This window comes from Athene cunicularia, assembly GCF_003259725.1.
Source record: "Athene cunicularia isolate RWA chromosome Z unlocalized genomic scaffold, athCun1 chrZ_part2, whole genome shotgun sequence".
Lineage (NCBI taxonomy): Eukaryota > Metazoa > Chordata > Aves > Strigiformes > Strigidae > Athene > Athene cunicularia.
Genome location: NW_020799143.1, coordinates 17,087,243 through 17,101,360, shown reverse-complemented (window position 1 = coordinate 17,101,360; position 14,118 = coordinate 17,087,243).

Here is a 14,118-nt window from a genome sequence, read left to right as displayed (position 1 = left end):
TCTTCAAATGAAGACATAAACTAATCCATTTGTGGATGGTGGGAGATGGTTCACCACTTTTTCTTGGAGTGCAACCAGAAGGAAAATCAGTCTTGTACAAGTCCCTCTTTGGACACAAATATGAGTCAGCACAATCAGGTCAATCTTCTGTGTGCTGCTCTAAGAATTATTTAGCTTTTTGGCCATTTAAAGATTGTTTTAAAAGCAGTTATAATGATGAACTGTAGGAAAGCAAATGGGTGAGTTATTTTCATGTGGCCTAGGAAGGTCTGTATGTCTGGACTTGTATGGTACTTTTAAAATTACTGTAAGAAAGCCTCAATGCATGTGTGTTTTTGCAGATTGTTATCTCTTTGGACAGGAGCAGGTACTTAGAATATTTTGACTGAGAAACCACATTGTGCATGCCGTTGATGGGAACTTGATACCTAATATGTAGTCTAACAATCCCTTGCAAAACCTTGGCTTAGAATTGGTATATCAGAATATGCCAGTGGAAGTATTATTCTTTATATATAGGCACTGGGGTTATAGTAGCATAAATTATTTTTGGCAGAAGGCAGTATATGGTTAATGTTTGTAAAGTGCTATTCTCTTTAACTGATGGAAAAAAGAAGGAGAAATAATTCCACCAAAATGATTTCACTTTCTGCTGAGTGCTGTGTGTCATTTGTTGGCAAAGGTAATGGAAGGAAAAGAGCAACAAAAAGTGACCATGAAAAGGTTTTTTTACATTAACAGCACTGGCTGCAATTTTCTTTCCCATATTTGGTATTGCCTAAACTGAAGTAAATGACTATGATATAAGTTGTATTTCAATCTGATAGCCTTGGCCAATTTTCAAAAAGAACTGAAAGCACTTAATGTAACTTTGATAGGTATGTCCAAAATTATGTCCCTGGCCCACTGCATCTGATGTTAGAGGTATCTTCTTTCCATCATATCATTTACATTTGGTCTTTCATGCCTTACCTAAATATGTGAATCTACATGTCTCTTTCCATCTGGCCTGGCCCATTCTGCATAGCTCAGTGGCTAGTTAATTTTTAAGTTTGGACAAAGACATACTGCTGTTGGCATACTCAGAATGCTTTCCTTCCCTTTCCCTCCTGTCTTAGAAGAACACAGACCCTTTGTTTTTAAAAGAATAGGAAATACATGTCTCTGTCTACACAGGAATTTGGTCTGTTCTCTAAAGTTACCAGCTCTATAGAGACAAGTGGTTTAAAGACAAACCCTTCTCCATACTGTTGCCTTGTCTGGCCTCATGCAACTGATAACCGCCTGTGCCAGTTGTCTGTGCTCTCTATGGAGCCTGGCACTTAAACCCAAAATAGGGAATCAGGTACATACTTCCAACATCCCTCTGGAAAAACATCTTAAATTCTGTCTGTAAATGCAGCCCAGTGTGTATATCTTCACTGATGTTTGATTGTCTCTGTGCAGATACTGCATGCTTAGTCATGCTTTGTAACTCCAGAGGAGGAAGAGTCCCTCTATTTGTCTGTTACTAGGTTTCTTGTGTCTTTCTCTGAGGTTACAGTACAAACCAATCAATATCAGAAGCACACCACCAGACTGGGAGGGTGGTTCAGACTGACAGTAAGTCTCAAGAACTGACATCTGAAAAATACCAGGCAAGAGAGGTCAAGAAAACATAACAAAGCAATAAAAGTTACAATAGAGTGGACTCTGCATAGTTTCAGAAAGAAAAGTTTATCAACCTCAAAATGCTTACACAAACAAACCTCAGCTGGAGGAAAAACCCCCTCACTATGCTACCTTTAAATGTCTCATCTATGACCAGATAGAAGATTCTCTGCCTTTAACTTTAAAAATGTCATTTACCTGAGTGGTAAATGGCAATTTGCAGAGCGGGATTAGGCTGTTGGATAAAACACTGTCAAATAATATTTAAGTATATTTCAAGAGGCCATTGGCATTTTTTTTTTCACTGAATAAATTCTAGTGCTGCAGTTCAACATGACCTTGGCTTCAGAGCTGCTCAGCCCCCTTTTGATCATGTTATTCCTACCATAAGGAGTCCAGCTGCTGGGCAGATTTGAGCTCTGTGTTGCAATTTCAGTGTTCTACAGTGCAGATGATAACTTCCTCACACAGCTGGTGAGTGAGCCGAGCAGGGAAGGTGCCTCCTGGACCTGCTGCTTGTGAACAGGGAAGAGCTTGTGGGGGAGGTAAAGGTTGGAGGCCATCCAGGGTGCAGTGATCGTGAGATGGTTGAGTTTTCCATCCTTGGAGAAACAAAGAGAGGGGTTAGTAAAACTGCCACCTTGGACTTCTGAGGGGAAAACTCTGACCTGTTCAAAAGACTGATTGTCAAAATCCCTTGGGAGGCTGCCCTGAAGGATATGGGAGCCCAGGAAGGCTGGACATACTTCAGGAGAGAAGTCTTAAAGGCACAGGAGCAGGCTGTTCCCGTGTGCTGGGAAACAAGCAGGCAGGAAAGGAGACAGCCTGGATAAACAGGGACCTTGGGCTGGATCCAAGAACAAAAGGAGAATCTATTGCCTTTGGAAGAGGGGGAAGGTCTCTCATGAAGACTATAAAGATGTAGTGAAGTTATGCAGGGAGAACATCAGGAGAGCCAAAGCACAGCCAGAGCTCAACCTGGCTACAGCTGTTAAGGATAATAAAAAATGTTTCTATAAATTCATCAACAAAAGAAGGATTAGGGAAAATCTCCCTCCTTTACTGGATGCAGAGGGAAACATGGTAACTAAGGACGAGGAAAAGGCTGAGGTGCTCAACGCCTACTTTGCCTCAGTCTTTGGCAGTGGAACTGGCTGTTCCCTGCACACCCAGCCTCAGGAGCTGGGAGATGGGGAGGGGAAGCAGACTGAGGTCAGCACAGCTGAAGAGGAGGTGGTCAGAGACCTGCTGCACCACCTGGATGAACACAAGTCTGTGGGACCGGATGGGTGACACCCAAGGGTGCTGAAAGAGTTGGCAGATGTGCTCGCCAAGCCGCTGTCCATGATTTACCTGAAGTCATGGCTGACTGGGGAGGTCCCATTGGACTGGAGGGTGGCAAATGTGACACCCATCTACAAGAGAGGCAGAAAGGAGGATCCAGGGAACTACAGACCTGTCAGTCTGACCTCGGTGCCAGGGAAGGTCATGGAGCAGGTCATCTCGAGTGCCACTACAAGTCATATAATGGACATCCAGGGGATCAGGCCCAGACAGCATGGGGGTATGAAAGGCAGGTCCTGCCTGACAAACATGATCTTCTACTATGACAAGATGACCTGACTGTTGGACGAGGGAAAAGCTGTGGATATTGTCTCCCTGGATTTTCAAAAGCATTCGACAGAGTTCCCCATAGAATTCTCATAGAAAAACTGGCTGCCCATGGCCTGGATGAGCACACGGTCTGCTGGGTCAAGAGTGGTGGTCAGTGGGGTTAAATCCAGCTGGTGGCCACTCACAAGTGGTGTTCCTCAGGGCTCAGTGTTGGGATCATTTCTGTTTAACATCTTTATTGATGATCTTGATAAGGACACAGAGTGTGTCATCAGTGAGTTTGCAGATGAAAAACAAGTTAAGTGGGAGTGTCAATCTGCATGAGGAAAGGGAGGCTCTACAGAGAGACTTGGATAGATTGGGTCAGTGGGCCAACGTTAACGGGATGAGCTTCAACAAGGCCAAGTTCCAGGTCCTACACTTAGGCCACAACAACCCCCTGCATGGCTACAGGCTTGGGGAGGTGTGGCTGGAGCTGTCTGGGAGAGAAGGATCTGGGGGTTCTCATTGACAAGCAGCTGAACATGAGCCAGCAGTATGCCCGGGTGGCCAAGAAAGCCAACGGCATCCTGGCTTGTGTCAGAAACAGTGTGACCAGCAGAAGTAGGGAGGTGACAGTTCCTCTGTGCTCTGCACTGGTGAGGCCACTCCTGGAGTATTGTGTCCAGTTTTGGGCACCTCAATATGAGAGAGATATCGAGGTGCTGGAGTGAGCGCAGAGGGGGGAAACAAAGGTAAAGGGTCTGGAGAATAAATCCTATGAGGAGAGACTGAAGGAGCTGGGACTGTTTAGTGTGAGGAAGAGAAGGCTGAGGGGACACCTCATCACTCTCTACAACTACCTGAAAGGACATTGTAGAGAGGTTGGTGCTGGTCTCTTCTTACAGATAATTAGAACAAGAGGGAATGGCTTTAAACTGCAACAGGGGAGGTTCAGACTGGATTTAGGAAAAAAAATTTCACAGGAAGAGTGGTCAGAGAGTGGAATAGGCTGCCCAGGGAGGTGGTGGAGTCACCATCCCTGGATGTGTTTAAGGGTCATTTAAATGAGATGCTGGGGGATGTGGTGTAGGAGAGAACTTTGTAGAGTAGGGCTGATGGTTGGACTTGATGATCCCAAGGGCATTTTCCAACCTGCATGATTCTATGAGTCTATGATTCTATGATTATAAGAGGGTTCATACAATACATTTTTTGTTAGACAAAGAACATCAGGAGAGGTTTAGAAATCACAGTAAATTCTAGGCAAGTTGAAATGTCTACATTAACTTAGAGCCAAATAAAAAGTCGTTTAAATGAGCTGTGAAAAGCAGAACCAGTGATGAGACTCTGATTAGCACAAACACTTCCTTTTTTCACATAGTAGGGAGATGGTAAGGAGCATTCAGTGTTAGATGTGAAGTGCCTGGGGAAGCCCATGTAAACCTTGGGAATGCAGTAGTACAGAAAAGAAAATGGCATGGATCCATTACATTTTTCTGGAGTCCTGGCAGTAGACACATACTTAGGGGACACATACTGGGCGGAAAAAAGAAAAAAAGAAAAAAATTAGATACATTATGGCTTTTACTAGAGTTAAATATTCACTTGTCTAGAGGAAATGAAAAGCAGCAAAATATCACAGGGTTACTGATGTCATCTTTATTCAGAAGCCTTGCTGTGGCAAGTACTATGTTAACAAATGGGAAGACAGACCACCTTCTTCAAAGAACCTATATTACATAAATCACAGGGCAGTGCACTAAAAGGTGAGACGAAGAATGTATTTTGTTATACTGAAAAAAACAGAATGAGAACATAATGTGGAATAAACTAAATCTGAACTAGAAAAATGGGGAAAAACTCAGGAAAACAGGAAGGATGATGAAATGAAAGCAAAAAGGGAGGAATAGAAAAATTAGCAAAGGGTAATGATAGTAAAATGGCAGGAGATGGTGGAAGAAACTGCTGTAATGAGATTTTGACATTTAAAAAAGTTGTCCATTCTGTCTGTTCAACTCTGTCCATCCTGCCCACCACTACTGTGCTTAAGTATTATAAATGACTCCGAGTTTTACTTGTGTAAAACCACAAGTTTCTGGCAACAGAAGCTATAGTAAACCTGACCAGGAGACCACTGTACATTTAGGAGCCAGTGATCCACACTGCAGATAACCTGGGCATTTGCTGCATTCCCAGCATGACCTTCAGGCTATTCCATGCCATGCCATGCCATGCTGTGCTGCACAACTTCCTTCACTGAGGCCTGTGCACAGCTCCCACTCAGCACTCATGATAAAACACTGTCTTTAACAGTGCAACAAGAAGTTATCTGGAAAACGTCTTTCCTTATTGATGGTAGAAATGATGAATAATGTTGCTTTCTTGCTAGGAAATCCCATAACAGCCTGAATGATTGGCTGGGGAGACTCGCTTGCTCTTTCTGCCATGAATGGGGGCTGCAAAGCATCTTGCACGTGGATTGGAATCTTATTCAATGCCTGGGGCTCTCAGCACCTAAAGGGATGTAAAGCTATCTGTGCTCTTGCCTTCTTAATATTTTAGCTCTAATAAATAGCATTATGAATGATAGAGGGTCTGAGCACTTTTCTTACTGGGATGACAACCAACCAGCACATCCCAGGGCAAAACCAGAACCCTAAATGACTATTAATTACTCTAAGGAGGTAAAACCAGCACCTAGTAATAAAACTAAAACATCATAATCTCCTCCCACCTCCAAGGTAGTATGTATGCATTCAGTATTAATGAGATCAGGCAGTGCCAGAAGATTTAACAGTAAATGGAAATAAAACACTTTCACAGAGACTCCTAGGGCTTTTCCTCCCTGGAAAGTTAAATTTCTATCTTACCTGAAATGGAGCAACTATTTGGGAAAATATCTCCTTGTGGAAAATTAGTTCAACCTGATAATGCTTTTATTCTTTTTTTTCATCTAATTTTGACTTAAATTGGAACACTGAAAATATTTTTCCAAAACAAGGACACCCACACTGACTTTTACTAAACAAAGGAGTCTGAGATAACTCCACAAAGAGAACAATGCAGATCAGGATGCTCATTTCCACTTGAAAGTTGACAGAAAGGAAGTTAAGGTCACACATCAGTCATCTTAAACAATGAGACATATCTCTTGCTCCTGTATGCAGTCATATTTTAGTGTTTTCTCACAATACATCCAACAACCTTGCCTAAACCATAGCAGGAAGCCACTTAGTACGCACTGTATAACACATTTTCATATAGTCTGTGCAGGCTGTTCTTTAGGCCTGAAAGTAAAATAAATTGAGATTTTAGGTTTATTACTACCAGACAGCTAAGACTGCTTTTCTTCCTTTGGGAGTACACACCCTGCTGTAATCCAGACATTTTTGTCATGAGTAGTAAAGTCACTACAATTAGTATCAGAATATATTCCAGACACTTCATATGCACTAAATGGAGATCAAACTGCATTATGTGCTTATACTGCAAGAGAATAATCTTATTCTGTGTATCCTCACCATCTGGCTGATTTCAAGATGTCAAGCCAAGGTTAATGAATTACAAGAGCACAAACCTGGCATCAACAAAGACCTGAATCAATGCAAGAGGTCTGGGTGTTAAAATCCCTTTTTATCACATGTAGATAAGAAAATGTACCCTCTCATAGCAAAGTAGGACTGAGGGACAGTTGTGGTGATGGGCAACACTGCCCTAGTTGTCCTGCTACTGCCAGCCCTGCAGATTTAGTCTCAGATGCCTTTGGATGATGGTGCTGCTCCCCAGCACTATGGGTCTTCCGGGGCTACACACAAGATCGGCAGTTTCTCCAGTAAGCACTGGAGAAACACTGCCTTGGCCCAGGGGGCACCCAGAGGGGAGAGCCAACAGGGGACATCTCCTGCGTCCTGCATCTCGACTGAGGCAGGAGGGCGCTGGGTCAGGTGAACAAAGCACTTTGCTTTTTTTTTCTGCCTGGATGCTGAATTACCCTTGGTGTGACAGTTAAGATCAACTTCCCCTGTCTCCACTCTAAAAAAATTGCCTGATTAAAAAAATCATAGGAATCCAAGATGTCTTGAGAATTAGTGTTAAGTGTTGAAACAATTTTTATTCACCAGAAATGGAAAAGGTTGACAGCAGAGGTTGGTTATAGCCAGCTATTGCTGGCAGGAGAAACCATCAAATGCTATTTTCTTTTATGTATCAAAATGTTACCTTTCTTCAGCTAGGCTGCTCATCTTTAACAGTAGCATTGCCACAAAGATAGCACAGTATTTATTCTTAATATTGTCACCACAATTAAGGAAACATTAAACCTGCAGAATATTTCCTTAGAGGTGTTGACTGACTTCAACAGAGCCAAATAAGGTGTGCATCTAACAGTACTAGACAGTCTTTAAACAGAAGCCTTTTAGCCAACAGTAACCACCTGCCCCATCTCACTATTCTTTCACCATTAAGTTTTTCTCAAATTCCTCTATTTCATCTTTGTTCTAGTCGTCCGAGGATCATGTAGCACCACATGTAGTCATGCACAATATTTGCAATGCCAGACATTTATAAAGATTAAAAGTTTGGCATTTAAAAATATAATAGTACATTATTCTCACTTAATACTTAACAATGGCTATAGGCTTATGCCTTCACTCAGTGTAAACCTTTATGCAGTTAATTTGTAAAAATCATGCACTTTTAGGTGAAAAGTTTTTATTTGGACTATTCAAATTAAACCATTAAATAGCACTGCTGTCTTCATGACAGAGAAATTGAAGAGAAGTATAGCAATATATGTTTGTGTTTAGCTAGATGCATACCTGTCTAAACACAAAAAAATTTTTAAAAGGCATGATGTTCTGATGATAAAGAGAAGTTCCATCACACTACAAGACATAATTTTTCAAATGCCAGAAATGGTCACACTATTTGTTAAGAAAGTCTGGAAAGAATAAAATAACAGGGAGAAAATCTTTCCCCTGTACCCCTTTTCCCCTGCACTGCTTTTTATTTCACATGCAATACCCAATTTCACATACAAGAGAGACAGAAGAGCAGCCCTGTCCTTAAGCTTTAGGCAAATATCCTGTTCACAGAGCAGACATTGAAGCTTGCATATTAAGGGGGTCCAGCTGCACCAATGCAAAAGAAAATCTCCTTTAGTTCCATCCCTAGGGATTTGTCTCCCCTATATCTGCATCCTGGCTGGACTCAAACAATAGTCAGGTAATGAGCAGCTCAAGCTTAGGTAGTTTTAGGCAACAACATAGTAGTGGGTTTTATTTTTGAGACCGGGTTGTGGAAAGAAACAAATTGCACTTTGGGGCTTATCCAACAACAAAGTGCCTGAATCCTGCTTTACAGGGGCACATCATTTAATGGATCAAAGTCAAGGTTAAACTGACAGTCCTCTGAAGAAACATGATCCCAAACGCACTAGAATGTCAAGTCCTTTTTCCTTAGTACACTTTGAATCAACAAGTGCTATCTACTTCAGTCAAGCATGTTTTCCTTCACATTTTTCCAGTCCTCTGTTTATTAGCCTTGATTTGAACACAGGAACAAGCTGTCTGGAACAAATTGGTCTCAGACACCATCTCACCTGTCACCTCATCAGGACTGTTGACATCACCTGAGATGACTTTTTGCCTTCAAAATTCACTGTGCTTGGCTGTAGTGTGGTGCACATGAGGGCTTTATGCCAGCCTTGTCTCCTAGATGTTACTCTAGGACTAATTTTAACTCCACTTGCTTCACCCAGTCTTCAGCTTTGCATCTTCCCACTAGTCTTTGCAAGGACAGACTGGCAGCCTCAGAGAACACTACATGGCTTAACTTCATTTTTCAGAGTTGTACATTTGTTTATTTCCAGCTCCCTTTCTCACTCGATCTGGTAACAAACGATGGGAAGTCATGTCAGCAGTTGCAATACTGTTGGGAAGTTTGGTGCCTTTGTGTCATGTATACTACCCACTTGTAATTTGTTATGATGACTGATGACTTGTTCAAAGACCTTCTAAGCTCAACACCAAATCTTGCACTCACAGGAACAGACTGAACAGAATAAGAATTCACCTGATCTCCTGTGCAGGTATATTGGGTAATCCCAATCTTGTTTATAAATCGACAGAACTGAACATGATGGCAGAAAATAATGATGAATATCATGGAACTAAGTAAAATAAAAATAAATCAAGGGCAATCATGATGTGAAAGTTTGTTAACTAAACCAAAACAAAGATAAATTCTTATTGCTTTGACCATAAATTTTTCATGACTTTGCATCTGAAATTTCATCATCAGTAGATCAGAGAATTTTTTTGTCATACAAAAAGTGTCTTGATAAAGCAATGGTCAAGATGAGCTTTATAACACAAAAGGTGGCTTACTTCTCAGTTTTTCTTGAGAGATCTGATTTTCATTAAGCACTTTTAAGATTTACCCCGGATATATCATTGTTGAAATCAATCCCATGCTAATTTTTAAATTTTATTTTTCTTTTGGTTGTTTCACTTGAAATGGAAACTACCTCTGCAGCAAGCCCTCATGTACAACTACACTACTGATTTACCCCTATGCAGGAAAGGACCTGTCCAAATTCTTGCATTTAACCTCATTAATGAAAGCCAAGATACAATTGTTTTTCTTGGCTGGACATTTGGTTACCAGTTTAGTCCACACAGCATAAAGCATGTTTGTTTAAGGCTCATAGGAGAGCAGAGGTCAGAAAAGAAAGTGAAGAATTAATTTACATTACAAATAAAATCTTCTAAAAGTTTAGAGTGATTGTTATGCCAGATAAGGTTTTGAAAAAGAAACAAAACCTGTTTGTTAAGTTTCAGTTTGATACAAGCCAAGAATCACCAGGAAATTCCAGTTCCACAGATATTCTACCAGTACAGGAAGGGTCACTGTACTTCCCTGGTTTTAAAAGGGGTATATATAGTAGCTTTTTACATTTATTAACCAACATACACATTTAGCTTTCTTAAGAGCAATGGGGAAACGCTAAGGAAATGTGCATACACACATTCTTAAACATTTTATTGATTGACAGAGTACCTTGCCAATCTAGGATAATTTTTTTCAGTCTAAAATTACATAGAAATATCTATTTCTATGGACAATGAATTTGCTTTAATGATAAACTCAATCTCAGTGCTGGCCAGCTGTAATAGGTCATTTCACTCCTTTTAGGCACTTCAATCAGTGTTTCTGAATGCTGCTAAACATGCTGACTGCAGAATAACAACAGGATACTTGGATTTGGCCACGTGTTAAATTTCAAACCACTGTAAATTACTCGATTGTCCTGATTACAAGCTGGCTCTCCTGTGCACAAAAGGAAAAAAACTCATTCTCTATCCCTAAATGGTCACCCAACAGTAGCACTGTAAGATGTCACTTCAGCAGACAGCCACAAAACCATCAAATGACCCCTGGTTATCTAACCCTCTGCAGCTGTCCAGAAAGCTGCAGGGCCATGGCACAAACCTGCCTGCTCTGAGGATGGCCCTGACACTCCTGCTGCCACAGCTGCTGTCACTGCTGTCATGGTTCTTCCCTCCATCCTTGGCAGGGGTAGCAATGCTGGATGTGCCAGAGGGGTAGTGAGAGCAGTGGCACTGGTGATGCTGGAAACACCAGCAGAGCTGAGGATCAGAGCACCATTAGGTGTGCCCAGAAAGGAATAAAACTAAATCTAAGTGTGAAATCAAATGCTGTTCTGAGTCAGTTTATAATCAGAATAATGCAGTTACCATCCAGCAAGCTGCCAGTAGACTTAAAATAAATTGCACACAACAGAACATACTACAATACTGGTTTCAAATACACTCGTTTATAGCAAATGGCAACTACTTCTGTCACATCTATAATAAACAAGAGGCAAACATTGTGCTCTTCAAGGATGGGGATGTATCACGAACCATCCCACTTGCCTGGGTTACTTGCCAACACCACTGAAGTTTTCTGTATCTAGACATGAAACTTTGTTTCCTAGCTTTCTTAAAATTGAATCCGTGTCTGCAGACGCTTTCCTGGATACCTTATTTTACTTTTAGGTCTAAGCTCTAGGCTGCCCATTATTTTGTCAGGTCTATTCTTAATGAACTGTAACTCCCCAGAGGAAAAATATGGATTTATTATGGACTATTTCCCCTCTAAGGGGTTAGTCAAAGACAAGACAGGTAGCAACTGTATCCTTTTCAATCATTTTGGCATCCCATGAAGAGTCATCCAGCTGTACTTATTTCCAGCATGGTGTCATGCTAGGCCATTCTGGGTGCAGCATTGCAAACATTTGCCACATGCTGTGATTGTGAATCCTTCAAGGAAACAGGTGAACCAACTGATTAGGGACTACTAAAACAACATTTAGTCAGCTTTCTTTTTTCTCTGTCTTTGGTGGAATACAAGTTTCCCATTTCCTCTCCCCTAAGAAGGCGAAACAATCTTGGAAGCACCACACACTTCACAGCGAGCAGCCTGAATGAGGGTGGATAACCCTCAGAAAATGCTTATCGCGTTGAGTGGGGAATTCTTATTACTGCTTCTTGTCTGTTTTCATGGAATAGATCAGCTTCTACATCTCTCCTTTTAAATATGTTTAATGTTTGTAAATACCCTGGCTCTTCCAAGTCTGAGACTCTAGCCCAGACCAGCCCACTACGGTACCCATCTGAAGTGAATTCACTGAATGTAGAGTGTCCCAACTGACTATAATTTGGTCCTGGAATCACTTCAGTTCAGTTTGGGAATGAGAATTTAAAGCAAAATAGTTATATAGGTCTGACTACAATGACACAGACTTTCTTCCTCTCTCAATTAATGTGAACAGGAATAAAACTGCAGAAAAATAACAGTTCAGTTGAAAAGTCCTGAGCACATACATGTGGAAACTTTTAAGAGGCTAATAAATAAGACCATTTGAGTGAATGAGGCTTTTATTCTCAGCTTGAGACCGCAGTGGCTGAAACTGATATGCAGCCAAATTAATATTAGGCACTCTCAGAACTGAACTCTGTTATTAAGTAGTAGTTACTCTGATTCTGAACTAAAAGCTTTAGCTAGTCTGTGATTAATATTGTATATTGATTTGGTGTGAGGACAGTGAAAGAGGATTTAAAAAGTAATTACATTTGCCAATTTGAAGAAATACTTTCCAATTTGTTGAACAGAACAGCATACAAAAGATAGGAAGTCTCTCAAGAGAAAACTGCCTCACATGTGTGGCAATATATGCATACTGAGGATGTCTGGAGGCGGGTACTTCCAGAGGTAAGTAAGCCATCTGAGTTTGCCTTTATGCTATTGAGCAGTACTCAGTGGGCTAACCCTTCAGCCTCCAAGCCAGTGCACGCAACTTTTAAAATACTACCAAATTTAAAAAAAAAAATTAAAAAACAATACAATGTGAGGATATTAATATTTAATCAACACACGGCAACTTCCCTCAGAAAATCTGCATGGCTCTTTTTATACTCATTAGTAATTACAAAAGAAATCTCCTCTAACTGTGAAGAAACCCCAAACTGGATTGTGTAATTCTGTTTTGACACTAGGAATGCTACCCACTGTTTACACCAAAGAACAAAAGCACAGATATAATTTTCTGAAATATACACTGAAATCCATACAGATACGTTTAAATTTTCACTTGTGTTCACTGCTATTTAGGAACCTTCAAAAGGTGTTAGCTGATCATCTCAGCATTACTGAAATTAAATTCACAATCAGTGTGCTCACAAATTTCATTCATTATTTGGTCAAAGTCACAAAAAAAGAAAGCAGCAGAGCCACACGTATAATCACTGTATTATGTGAAGCAAAGCTTCACGTTAGCAGTCACACAGACATCTTCTGCTCACCAATGTAAGCAAGTGTTCACATTTTAGGAAATGGGAGAGGTTAGACGGTTGTTTTTAGCTGCACATACCTGCACTGACTCATTTGGGAAAGTTTTTGTCAAGATGAGTATCCACATACTAACTTCTACTACTTATCAGGGTACTCCCCACCTACCAGTAGTAGAGATATTACCACAACACTTCAGGGCATGTTAACTCTGATAATAAAAATAGATGGCTCATCTTATCTTCAAAATAGAGAATTAGTAATAAAAATAATGAGTAAACAGTTATGGGATTCCAGTGGTACTAGAAGGAAAACACAAAAATAACAGTATGATTCACCTTGTAGCTAAAGGAGTCTGAGTGCACTGTTCCAGTTATGCAATTTTTTCTTTAAAAGACACCAAAATAAGTATTCGAATTAGAAAGCAAATTGAAATACAGTATGTTATTTATCCAGACTACATTTAATCTGATGCTAAACAGAGCTGTGTTACTTATTCACCTTTGCTCCTAGGTGTAAGCAATAAGGGTGAGTATGTGTTCAGGACTGCAACACAGTGTTGTGCTGGGGAGTACCAAAGGCAGGCACAGCCAGTACTGCTGCTTATAAACTTAGTAAAGTATATGAATGAGCACATTGCTAAGAAAAAAAGAAAAGCTTTTTTTTTTTTTTTTAATGCTTCCTTACGTTGCTTAGCTTTACTTTCTACCTGAACCTTCTCTCTCACATTGTTAGTCTTACCTTAAGGAAAAGAGAAGGATGAGTCCATCCACCTGAAGGTCTGAGACCCAGACTAGGGGACAGGCTTTTTGGTTTGTATGGTCTTGTGAGGTCTTTGTACAGTTGTGTTTGTAAGGTCTTGGCTTAGGCTGTGCTATTCCATTTTCTATAATGCTATACCTATCACTCAGAATAGCTACAGACCTACATAACACACAAAGATTTTTTAAGAATAATACACCTAATTTTTATCAAACACTGAGCTCTTCATAGGTTGAGTATTGTCAAAGGGTTTAGGGC